This window comes from Gavia stellata, chromosome 2, assembly GCF_030936135.1.
Source record: "Gavia stellata isolate bGavSte3 chromosome 2, bGavSte3.hap2, whole genome shotgun sequence".
NCBI classification, from domain to species: domain Eukaryota; kingdom Metazoa; phylum Chordata; class Aves; order Gaviiformes; family Gaviidae; genus Gavia; species Gavia stellata.
In genome coordinates this window covers 51,474,749-51,487,614 of record NC_082595.1, presented here as the reverse complement: position 1 = coordinate 51,487,614, position 12,866 = coordinate 51,474,749, and the positions used below count along the sequence as shown (strand labels likewise).

Here is a 12,866-nt window from a genome sequence, read left to right as displayed (position 1 = left end):
ATGCTTTCTGAAATACAAGAATCAGAAGTCCGTAACACATAACAGACACAAGAAGTATTGCAGCTTCTAGCATCATCCTTTCATATCAGAGCTAAAATTGCACAAACTTTTCCTCCAGCAAGAACTGTCTCACATTTAATACCTGGTCTCTAGTTAAGACTGCAAATATTCAGTCAGGATTATTGAGCTTGTAATGGTCTAAGGATGAAAGTAAAATGTAGGTTATGTACTTTTTACTAAATTTGCTAAAACAAGCGTGCATGGGTGGGCAGTGGTAAAGAAGTTTCTGTCTTCAGCCCCTTCAGGTCTTCAAAAAGCAGGAATATGCAGTTAAATTTGTTATATACAGTTTCTTAAAACTCAATTATTTGACTATATCACGCTGGTACTCTCCCCAAGTCAGAATGCTGTTGTTCACTACTGTGTTCAGTATAACATTTCATTTTGGTTTTGGATGATGTTGTTAAACACAGATCTCTCGTGCAATATAAGTCATTTTACAGAGAATTTTTATGGAGAAGGCACCTTTTCTCCAAGCATTTTCTCACCTACAACAAAGGACTGAAGTATTCCCCAATTCCCTTATATATAGTTTCATTTCTGCTACAAGAACAATGTGCTGATAATGATATAAACTTTTTTTTCCCCCCAAGACCTCAAGTATTTGGTCTCTATTGTAAGTCATTATTCTATTCTGCAGTTATCCCATGGAACTTAAACAGCACCCTTACTTTCTGAAATGACACTGAGACTAAATTCAACTGTGACCAAAAAAAGTAATTTTTTAATATACTATGTATTTCACCTTTTCTACTGAATGGAATTAAGAGATAAAGACTGTGAATATGGATTTCAGTCTTCAGAAATGCGTCTTGCCCTTCTGAATGAAAATATTTCAATGTATTTGGGAAAAGTTACAATGGTCTCCCATTGTAAGCAAATATACTCAAGGGCCAGGGAGGGGGAAGGAAAAATAAGTCTAAGTGCATAGATCTCATTAAACATTAATTGCTTTCTGTAAGACACATCCTCAAGCACACAAAGAGTAAAGAAAGCACACTGTGAAAGTGAGACCAAACACCCAACAGCTTAAGTTAATTAACATGAGATAATTAGAGGTCCAAAACAGGTTTAATACTAAAATCACTTGCAATTGCTGTTTGTAAAGGAGTAATAGCATTGATATGTAGCAATCCCAGGCTTGATCCAAGCAGCTGCCTCTGACCATTATGTAGATAACCACTTGTCTAAGATTACTGCAATACAAAAGTGTCAACCAGAGAGGGGACAAAGCAGCCTTAAGACCAAACATGGACCTAAGTATGAAGTTTATGCTATGACATTCTTTGTGTTTTGGTTGCGGGTTTCCCCTTGCCTCCTCTTTTTCTCCAGACATTGGATTTGCTTCAGATTCATGGTCCAATTATGCAATATCCTACCAGGAAAAGTACCCAAAAAAACATACAAGAAAAAGGATCCAGTCCTCTAAGGAAAGATAAATGATATATATGCTTGCTATTTTGCCACATTGCTTTAACTGATTGATGATGGAACAACAGCAGTTACAGTATTATTTAAGTACAGCATTTAAGTACAACTTCAAAAGGAGTAAGCCAAACAGGATAAAACAGCTTCTTTCAGCTGAGGAAACAGTAAGTAGATCATTTACAATTAGTGTCTATAAAGTACAAAACACTGTATTTGGAAATCGAACAAGAACTTTCAGATCCAAAATTGAAATGTTCAAACTCAAAGCAGTTTGCAAGACACACTCAGTATATTATAAAATATTTTATCAATCAGTCCTTGCTTTTGTGAGTAACAGGAAGCAATAAAAATGTTTCAACAAATGTGAAACCCAAGTGCATATATTTATAAGCAGATTTTAATTTTGGTTTGTTTTTCAGAAGAAGTAGGATACATGCTGAGTCAATCAGAATTTAAACGTCTGCGTAGTACAAATTCAAAAGCTTGCAATAAGAATATATTTTAAACGCTATACACAGGATAACAGAGTATTTCAAATTAGAAAAGGCTGTTCTAATTTTCCACTGTGGTAAGAAAGCACATCATGCAAATACATACTGAAGAATCTTACTAAAAATCCAAAAACTATGTTCTTGAAATGTTGTAGTCAAATTCTTATCCAGGCCACTAAAAAGAATACCACAGTTATAGCCTATACTTCTCAAGCCACAGTAATAGGATAGCAGTGATTTACAGTAAAACCTGGTGTTCCATTTAGCTGTACAACACTACTAATTACAGAGTAATTTCAACAATAAATATTTGGTTAAACTCTGCTTTGTCATCAGTGCAAGCAATTTAAGATGAAACTGATCTTTCAAAGAGTCCACACTTCTTCTTTAGAGTCTATTTTTATTTTCTGGTAACTGAACATGTTTTCCTACAGAACATTTCTCCAGAACTACCGCTTGGCAAACAGAAAACTGCATAGACAACGTTAGAAGCAAAAGGGAAGATTCGAACCTAGAGCACCAAGGCAATCCATAGGTCCCTTTAAACTGTCCTTAGCTAACCCTATTTTACTTTTCAATGCCAAAGCCTTCTAACAATGACCTTACAGAGCACATAGGCTGCATCACTTAGTAAAAGCAAGGTAAGTTAAAAGACAGGCCATATCACACTCTTTAGAGAGAATCCAGGAGGGAGAAACCAAGACACAGGCTGATATTGTATCTATTAAGTAAAACACCCAATTAACACCCTCGACACCGACAAAGAAGTCTCCAGTTTTGAAGAGAGGATCCTCCTGCAATGCTCCTTCACAACAAGGTTTCTGAAGAGTCAAGCTACTATTAATAAAAGCACCACATAGCTGAATGGCAGTAGTACCTTATCTCCATTAGACAAAAACCCAACCAAACAAAAAACCCAACAAAACACTACTACCTGCTTCTGAGACTATTCAGAACCAGCCAGTTTTTATACAAGAGGCCACCTTAAACGAAGTCAGGCCTTCAAAGCATCTCATACTTGAGTCCAGTCATGAAACATCATGCCATTAAAGGAAGTTGCTATGTGCAGAGCAAAGGGTAAGCATCTGAAAATCTCATTTATGAGACCTCAGAAACATTACCTATAATTGATTCCTCCACTCTCATAAGAATGAGAAAAGATCCAGCCCCAGCTTTCCTCCAGAACGAGGAAAAAACACAGGGTACAGAAGCATAGAAGGCAAGAAGGTGAAGAGAATTATTTGAGAAGGGAAACAGGATTTAAGTTTTGTTTTGTTTTGTTGGGGTTTTAAGTTGTACATATCAAGTCCACAGATTTCTTCTGATTGTTTCTATTTGCAAGGTAGTATGTCAGATGTAAGGAACTACATAAAGAATATAAAGTGGAGAAACCAAGGCATGAGCTGTAAACTGAAATTAGGGAGTGCTATTCTGCATTATTGTCAGCAATGCCTATACAGCTTGCTGGGCAGGTAGCAGCACTTGCAGAGTTGCTGCAACACAGTGTTTGCATAGTGCCACCAGACAGACACTGCTGCAATGGAAAGAAACTTTTTTTTCCCCCCAAGTCTGTTAAAATAAACAAGCCTGTATTCTTGCTGAGCTGTCCCACTTGCATTACATGCAAATCTATAATCGCATAACATACACAGAACATAATTTTCTCATTTCACTAGCCAAACAGAATGGCTATTTTTGGATTACTCAGTAGTAATTAATCAATATTCTCCTGATACGGACTTCACTGAGTCTGTAAATCATTACAAAGTACTCAAAGACAAGGTGAAGTCTATGGAGGAAATCAGTTACTACTAAAATTACCTTCACAGAAGGGTTTATAATGACAAACTTAAATTAAGAATTTAAGACTTGCAAAAAGTTAAAATATTTACTGTATCATTAATATGTTCTTTCCTGTATAATATTACAAAACTGACAACTTAAACCATGTAAATTTATCACATCAACAGCAAAAATATTTGAGAAGTTGAAACAGAACACAGAACTTCGCCTATTTAGCAAATTCCTACAGTGAATTTTCTGATATTAAATACAAAAAAAGTAAATCACAAGTTACCTTTCACTCCAATAGAAGTCTTTAAGATTAGTAGAACACAATCAACTATGACAACTGGATAACAGCACAGTATCTTCTTTACCTATAAGGGAGAGTTAAATCTGGAGTCAAATTACACCAAAAATTATCCCACCGACTGAATTAGAAAACCAGATAAGTGAAATCGAACTGTGTTTAAATGAGAAATATCTTTAAAATGTGAACACCCTTCCAAATAGGAAGAGAAAAAAAACACACAATCATTTAACTTACATTTTGTTAAGAGATAAAATCGAAGTGCAAGTGTGGCAGTTTATAATAAAGTCTAATGCTCTTAAAGTCAAGAAGAGTCTTTTCTTTCAATTTAGAAGGTCAGAAATAACCCCTTATGATGCAGTTTGACTTCTCATATAACCCAGGCTATAACACAATCACACACTCCCACATCCTCTTTTCTTGCTCCTATCTCCCCTCCTTGTGTCCAGCCATTGTGTGAGTACACAATAAACAGTTTTCCAACACTGCTTTTCTTGGGTTAATTTTACCTGCAACGAGGAAGAAAGCCCACCTTCCCTTTTCACACTCCCCCCCAACTTACAATCAGTTCCAGAATGAAACCACCATTTGAATTAGTACATCTTTCTCAGGAAAGCATTCAATCTTGCTTTAGAATTATCTAATGGCAAATATGCTATACACTACAACCTTTGGTAAAATCATTTTTACCCTACTGAAATTTACACATGGTAAACTAAAATCTAGAAAACTTGTCCTCTTTCAATAACTAGAGTAATGCTGTATACTACAAACATAACTTTTAAAAATGTAAACCATTTATATCCTTTTCCTTCCACTGAATCCTTTCATAGCCACTATTATCTGCTCTCATCCACATTACAGGTACATATCACCATTTTATTTTGTTCCCTTCCTTTTTAATCCTTAAGTAGATCAATCTTTTGTACTGAAACATGCTTCCCAGTTCTTGTAACTTTTTAAATTCTTTCAGGTTATTACCCAACTTTCTAAAGTTTAATGCTGCAAGTGAACACAGAATTCAAGAAGGAATCACATAAGCACCAACTACAGAAAGATTTTATTACCTTGTCATGTGTTTTATGTTGTTTATATACCTACTTTGATTTTTTTAATTACTTAAGAGAACTTGTGTTGAAATTACTATTAATCACAACCCACAATACCTCCTTTAAATGTCTGTACTTCCCAGAACAATTTCCCATTCTCCACCTATGACCCGCGTTCTTCAATGTATGACTCGGGAGTTGGCCGCATGAAAAATGCATATTCTGCCTATACCCACACTCACTACATGATTCAGATCATATTGAATACAATAAGTAATACAATTATTCTTCAGGTTACCCTCACTAAGCGAGAGCTATTCAGTCCACAGCATTGTCACTGAAACCCCATTAACAGACATCAACTCAGACTGGCTTCAGAGAGCTGCCTTTGCTCCTACTTTTTAAGTTGTATCAAAAAGTGGTAATAAAATTAGAAGTTTCTTATAAATTGACTGTAATTGCCAGAGACTTATCAAATTAGAAGTGGAACAAAAGGTATATTTCCAAAGGAATGAAGCCTGGAGGTCTATTCCACGTGGCCCTGGCTGTTAAGAAGTTTGAACTCTTCCTTCTTCTCCACTTTCAACATCTGTGCACGCAGAATACACACATTTTTGAAAATCTTGTCTAGACCATTCTAAATGACATTGTTACAATGCAAGTTCATCTGCCACGGGTACAAACTGCTGATACAAACTTTGAGATCCATAACCTCTGAAAATGCAGAAGGGAAGGTCATATTCTAAGCCCTAAGGGAATCAAACTCAGCAGAACGCTGCAATTTAAGCAAGATAAAGCAGCTAAACTTCCCACTATGGAGGTTAACCCAGACAGAAAACAGCATGGCAAGCAGAAATGGAAACTTGTTGGAAGGGAGGAGAGTAGCAGCTGAAGCAGAACACTTCGGCTGAATACCCTTTCAGGGCCACTCCAGCATAACCCAGGATGCCACGAAACTGGTTCTGTTCTATAACCGGCTGGCGCTGTAGCTTAGGGACTGAGTTACAAACTGCTGTTTGAAAGCTAAAAATATCACGCCAAAGGATGCAGCTTTATTTTTTAGATAGTTTCTATTAAAGAAGCACTTTGTCATTTCAAACTCTCCAGGTCTGGAAATATGCAAGTATATGAGAATTTGCTGAAAGCTAAGTTTGGCAGAACCACACGCTTGTTGCATTTCACTAACACTCTGGAAGCACCCACGCTAGCAGTCAGGAAAATGAGGCAGTAAAGCTAAGCAAAGCACATGTCAATAAAAAAAGCTATAAATTACATGTTTTTAATTAAAAATGGGTCTTAGACAGCTTTACAAGAAGAAAAAACATCCTAATTGAACAGTTTGCTAGTCGTTACTCGTATCAAAGCACCTTAACCTAAGTTTACTCCCTAGCTGGCTATTAAATTACTGCCAGGGAACATGTATTTCAGAAGCTGTTTCTGGAAATCATAATCATTAAGATGACAAACCCTCAAACCAACTCCCTTTATGTCAACCAGCAATCACTCATACAGTAACCTCCTTTACGTCCATTCTAGCCATGCACATGGATGCACAATACTATTAACATCAAAAGAGATTAACTTCAACTCAGTGGGCTCTTCACCTGTGGAAAAATGCTGCACTAAAAATGTTACCACAGTGGTAACAGCTCTTTTGGAAGTATTCAGACTTCACAGTACTGTAATGAAAGCCTTACAAAAGAACAATAATAGGAAAAGAACTTTGGACTTAAATTTATACATAACATCTCAACTTTTTTTAAAGACCTCAGTGCATAATGTTCACGCAGAGACCAGGTCATCACATCTTGAAAGGCAGACTATTTTTTAAAATTGCAGATAAAGAACATACAATAGGATTCTACACTGATTTTTATTCTAATCCTGAAGAGAAAGGAAATACGGAATGTACAGCCTGCCTCAGTTTCATCCCCTACCTAATTATTGATAAACAGCTTCAGTGCAGAGTTCTATTTAGCTGCAGTTGCTCACTTACAGCTGAAAGAAAGAAACAGCCCAAGATGCAAACAGTTGAAGTTATCTGAACGAGGAGTGGTGCTCTAGAAGGAAAAAAATTTTAAAATCCCCTCTCCTCGCACAGCGTTCATACGACGGGTGCAGGAGAGTAACCGACAGAAATCAGGACAGATTTTCGGGGAAAAACACCCCTCTCTTTCCTGCCTCAGACCAGGAAGTGGGAGACCCAAAAGCGCCGCAGATGCGGGGACGGCCGCCACCGCGGGAGCACGTCCAGCCCCGCCCGGGGCGCCCTGACGTGCCGTCCCCCGGCGGGGCGGGCTCGCGGGGCGTCGGAGGGCCGGAGGCTGCGGGCGCTGCCCGCGGCGGCAGCCTCGCGAGGGAGATTTGAAACTGAGCGGTGAGGAGCGGCTGCGCACGGCTCGCCTCGCTGGGACCAGCGCCCAAACCCCCGCGGACAGGAGGGAGGAGGGGAGCGAGGGAGAAGTCAGCCTCCCTCGCAGGCTCCTGCCCGCCCGAGGCGAAGGGAAAAGGCCCCGCCGCGCAGAGGGGCTGCGGCAGGGAGGGGATCTCCCCCGCCGCGGCCGCCGCTCCGGACACGCTTCCTCGGGGCCGCTGCCGCCCCCTGCCGTCCCTGCTCCTCCCACGGCCGGCCCCGGCTCTGACAGCCCCCGACATCCCTCCCGCCCGCCCAGCAGCCGCTCGGGGCCGGGAGGGAGGGGGCCCCTCTGTCCGTAGGACGAGGACCCAGCCCGGCCCCGCCCGCGGCGGACGGAGCAGAGCGGGGGAAGACGCCGAAGAGTCCCAGGCAAGGCGGCCCCTCGGCGCACAGCCAGCCGCCCCCCCCTCCGCAACGCTGCGGCTGCCTGGCGCCCTCCTCCCCGCCGTCCCCCGCTCCCCGCCGCCGGCGAAAGGCCTCGCTCCGAGCCACGCTACTCCCCCAGGGACCCGCTCCCCTCCGGTACCTGCCGCCCCAACAGCCGCCGCCGCTCACGTACAAAATTGAAGTTCCCCAACCGCAGCCGTCAGCCCAGCCCGGGAGAAACCCCCGCCGGCCCCGCCCCCCGGCCAATCCGCGCCCCGCCCGCCCCCGCGCCCCGCCCCCGTCTCCTCCTCAGCCGGGCCTCCCCGGCGCCGGCCCGCCGGCTGCCCGCTCCGCCCCCGCCCTCGCCGCCAAGCCCCGCTCCGTCACCATTGGCTGGGGCGGCCGTCAATCGTCAGAGCGGGAGTTTCGCCCCGCCCCGCCCCGCCCCGCCCCTCCTCAGGGCCACCTCCAACGGCCGCTGCCCGTTCAGGGGTGTGGAGGCTCCGGTCCGCCCGGCAGCAGTAGCCAAGCGGGGTGGGCTTCGGAAGCGCAGCTGTGGCGTGGACACCCGCGGCGGAGGGATGGCTGCCTGGGAGCGCCGCTGGCGAGCCATGGCCCCAGGCGAGCGGCGCGGCGTGCCGCAGGCGCCGCCTCGCCCCTCCCCGGCTCGCCGGGTTCAGCGCCGGCTGTGCGGGCGGTGAGATGCCGCTGTCCCCGCAGCGCCTGTCGCAGCGGTGTCTCCATGCAGACGCGTAGTCCTCTGATGTTACGCGGAATGACCTCTTGCCGGGCCGCGAGGGAGGCTGGCGGCACCGCGGGCTGTGCGGGCGGGGCGCGCAGCGGCAGCTGGCGGGAGGCCGTTACCCCTCTCAGCCCGGCGCTCCTCCGACCCCGCGTTGACGCTGCCTCCAGCCGGGCCCCCCGCGCGGGAAGGCCATGGACACACTTGAGGGAGCTCAGCAGGGCACCCGGCGTGGCCGGGCTGGAGCACCCCTCCCGTGCGGGGAGGCTGAGGGACAGGGCTGATTCAGCCTGGGGAGGAGATCGCGCAGTGGGGTCTAACAGCAGCCCCCAGCACCCATGGGGAGGTGGTCGGGAAGATGCAGCCAGGCTCTGCACGGTGGGAGGCTGAGGGACAGCGGGCGTGAGTTGAAACGAGAGGTTCAGGCTGGGTATAAGGAAAAGCTTTTTTCATGCTGAGGAGAGTCAGGCAGCGGAGTGGGGTTCTCGGTGTTGTTCCACACCCGAGGGGACACAGCCCTGAGCAGCCTGGTCAGACCATGTTGCTGGCCCTGCTGTGAGCAGAAGTTTGCACTGGAGACCTCCCTACAACCTGAATTTTCTAATGATCTACAGTCTTGATGGGGGTTGTCCTCTGCTTTCTTAAAGATGGAGTGTAAGGGCAGCTGCTGCACTGTACAGGCTGCAGGCCCCGGGAGTGCTGTGCGCAGCCTGCCCTTGGCACCTTTGCACCTAAGAGCAAGTCTCTTACCCTAGCCCTTTGGGCACTCCTTTAAATCATGTATTAGCCTTTTCATTCTCTTTTACAATTTTTCTTCCAGCATATAAAAGGTGTGTCAAATTTTAGACCAAGAGGTGATGCTCTGGCCTGCAATTTGTGCATGTATGTACAAGAAGAAAAGAAAGACCTGGGAGAAAAATGGTGTACACTAACAGGTGTAAAAACCTGAAGTTAACTACAGACTTCCCATCTCACCCTCATATGCACGCCGAGCCATGCCTTTTTTTATTGCACAGAATAGATTTTTCTACTTTGGAGCAGAGCTGTGCGGTAAAATAAGCTATTTTCTATGTAATCCCTGTGTCATTTCTAGGAAAATTAGAAGGAGAGGGAGAGCAGGATCATGACTGAAGCTGCTGAGTATTCTTTACAGAATTCTAAAGAAATTGTAAGGTATTTTCTTTATCAAAAATTTCTGTGTGATGCCATGTGCCACATTGCTTGAATCTGATTTTGTGAAGGGGTTGAGGGATGTGTTTTCACAATGCCAATCTTAAGATGCTGGGGTCTCATTTAGATTAGCTTACTAGTGAAAATGAAGTCAAGAGGCAATATACCATAAATATTCCGGGTATTTCATAATGCATAAGATTGTGAAATCAAGTCCTGTTAGACATTGATGAGTATATTTTCTTTAATTTTGGTTCTTGGGAAGTAAAAGAAACCCTGCAGCTCATGGGAGTGTTGTTAAAGGAAATTAATGTAAGCACACAGAGAAGCACTGAGTCGGCAACAAATAGAGAGCAAGCAGTATTAGATAGCTGTGCTTAATTCAGCATTGTTCATTCTGTATCCAGTGAAAGAGGTTAGGGACCAATAATTAAAGAAGAAATTATAATGCATGTGGACAAGCAGACTAGTTGTATTGCTTGATGATGTAATCTTCATGTTTTATGTATTATAGTGTATAATTTAAATAAAGGTAATGAAGTATTTTCAGTATCTCTTGCTGCACGTTCAAAAACAGCATTAAAAAAGGCTTCAACTCTTTCAAAGAGGAGGTGGCATATCATTTTTCTTTTTCAGGAAAACCAGTCACTGTGGTTCTTTCTTTGATACGGCAGATGCTAAAATTACCACAACGCCAACCAGGTTAGGATTTTACCTCTAGACACTTTTTATATGTAGAACAGTCTCTAAAACTCTGTATGATCTTCCCTGGTTCGTTCCTCAGATGCTTTAACATCTCTAAGCATGAAGGAATGACAGCAGAATATGCTCTAGTTCCTCAAGAAAATAATACAGCAGCTTCACCTGCCTTCCTAAAAACAGTAACTACTACTTTTATAGACTTAATTTGCAGACACAATGGAAGACACTTGGTCTCTCCAGCTTTCGGAGGCTACCTGAGTTTGCACCATGCAAACTGCTTTTTCTTAATTGCTAGCACTTGTGTGGCTGCCAGTATTTAACACCATTGGCCCGAGCAAGTTTAATTGGCACAGTACTAAAAACTGCTGCACCTGCAATAATCTTGTCTTCAATAAGGTTCCCAATGTTGCTAAAACCAGTGGAAATGTCTGTAGTGAAATTTCCCTACAATAGAAAATTCAGGAAGATTTTTAAAAAATTACTTCAGACTTACCTCTTTTTGCTCCTTTCCTCAGAGAGACTCAGACACCTCTGCTGAGAACCCCAGCTAGCAGTGCCCCCCAGAGATGTTTATTTACGCTGATGTTTCTTCTCACACTGGTTTTAGGCTATTTGTTTCTGGAAAAATCTGCTGCCTTATGACAACATTTTCTTCTCCTCTGATGTACAATTTTGGAACAGTAAATAGTCTAGCAGTTTCATTGGTTTAAAAAGCTATGTTTTAGAAAAAATGAAATGTAATACAATTTTGGGTGTATGCTTTTCCTTAACTCTTCTATCGTGGGGCATGCATGGCCTAAGGAGTAGAAGGATGTAGACAATTTCATAAGCAGAGTAATGAAATACCTGGCTAGCCAAATGAAGTCTATGTCATTCTGTCTACAGCATGTCAGGTGGTGATTTTTATAGGCTGCTAATTTTTAGGAGATGTACTGCTGCTGCACTAGCACTAAAGAAATGCCATTAATCCAGTTTTAAATATTCTCCACCCTCCCTCCACTTTTCTGAGTTTATAGCTAAATTTTGTGTAGGTGCCACAGTGATAAGAACTGTTACCAATCTGTTATTGCACTCAATATGCAAAATGTCTTGAAAGTGCTGATCCAACCACAGGACTGTTTAATAGAAATAAAGATTGCAGCAATACAACTGAATGTAAGCACAGCAAATTTTGAACCTCATATTGGAGCTGCTGTCTGTACAGATTATAAGTCTGTAGTCAAAATGGCTGTTTGCTCAACTCTTGTGCTAGTCAGCTTCTTGGCTTTACCTAAATGACACTCATGTAACTCCTCCTTTAGAATGTACATCCTGCAGTCTCCACATTAACCTGGCAGCACAGCCATCAGCAGTGTCTGTAAAAAATATCCATTTCCAATTGTAAACTATTTGATGTTAAAAGAAAAGGCATAAGGAAAAATACTCATGCTGCCTTCCTGTATGTAAGGATTTCTCCATTGTAGAGATTTTGAAGAAAAAAAGCCAAGAAATGGCTGAAGTAAACACAATAAAACTGAATAATATATTCCTAGTACAATAATATAACCACTGTTAAACTTGTTTTTTAGTTACTTTAACTTCAGTTATTCAGCACTACCATTGTTGGGTTTAATGAGTAAAATCCTGAGTGGTCTAGAAATTGGTCCTGAAAGAGTGTATCTCTCCTTCCATAAAGTTTTCTTATAGATGGTAATAAGTTTCTAGAAGACTGCTTTCTGGAAAGGAAATGTATCTCCTTTTTTGTCCAGAGGTCCATCTCCTGGCATGTCTGCTGGCATTCAGCAAGGTTCCAAGGCACTGGAAAAGTGGGTGAAAATATCTTCCATAATTAATAGAAAATGTGGTACTGCATAAAAATGTGCACTAGGAAAAGAAGTTCATTGTACCTGAAATTTTACTGTGATAAAACTGCATTATCGATCAAAACAGTCTTCATGGACAGTATGTTCAATTCATTGGCACACAGGGCTTCATGTGCCCAGTAGTATATTATGTATGCGGTGTCTCAGGGTTACATAACTTATGCACGTGCATGAAGTCATGTGAGAGGTACCCTGTGGCATCGCAGGAGTGGATGTTGCTACCACATTTGATTGCTGGTCAAGGAATGCCCCTTCCAGTTGCATACTTCCTAATGTGTGATTCTGCCTCGCGTTTCTGGCAGGAGAACAGCACAGTGGATTCCCTCCAGAAATCCAGAGGATTGGCCTCGGATTTTGACACGGCAGATACAGCCCAAGACAAGAGACAAGTTACATTGCTGCAGTGTGAAGGCATGAGTTTTCTCACACCCCAGCTGTGGTGCTGACAGGGGGGACAAATGCAGCAATCCCACTCTGACAGGTCTTAT

The 12,866-nt window shown here is 43.0% G+C and overlaps 1 protein-coding gene across 5 annotated transcripts in view; it reads right to left on the bottom strand.

Annotated features, from left to right (window-relative positions):
• EPB41L2 (erythrocyte membrane protein band 4.1 like 2) overlaps nucleotides 1-4,134 on the bottom strand; it is a 124,630-nt gene extending 120,496 nt beyond the window's left edge. For all 5 annotated transcript variants that reach the window (XM_059829682.1, XM_059829706.1, XM_059829689.1 and 2 more), the window contains exon 1: nucleotides 4,057-4,134. The gene's annotated coding sequence lies outside the window, so the exon portion shown is untranslated. The remainder of the gene's footprint in view (nucleotides 1-4,056) is intronic.
• Between the last annotated feature and the right edge of the window lie 8,732 nt (nucleotides 4,135-12,866).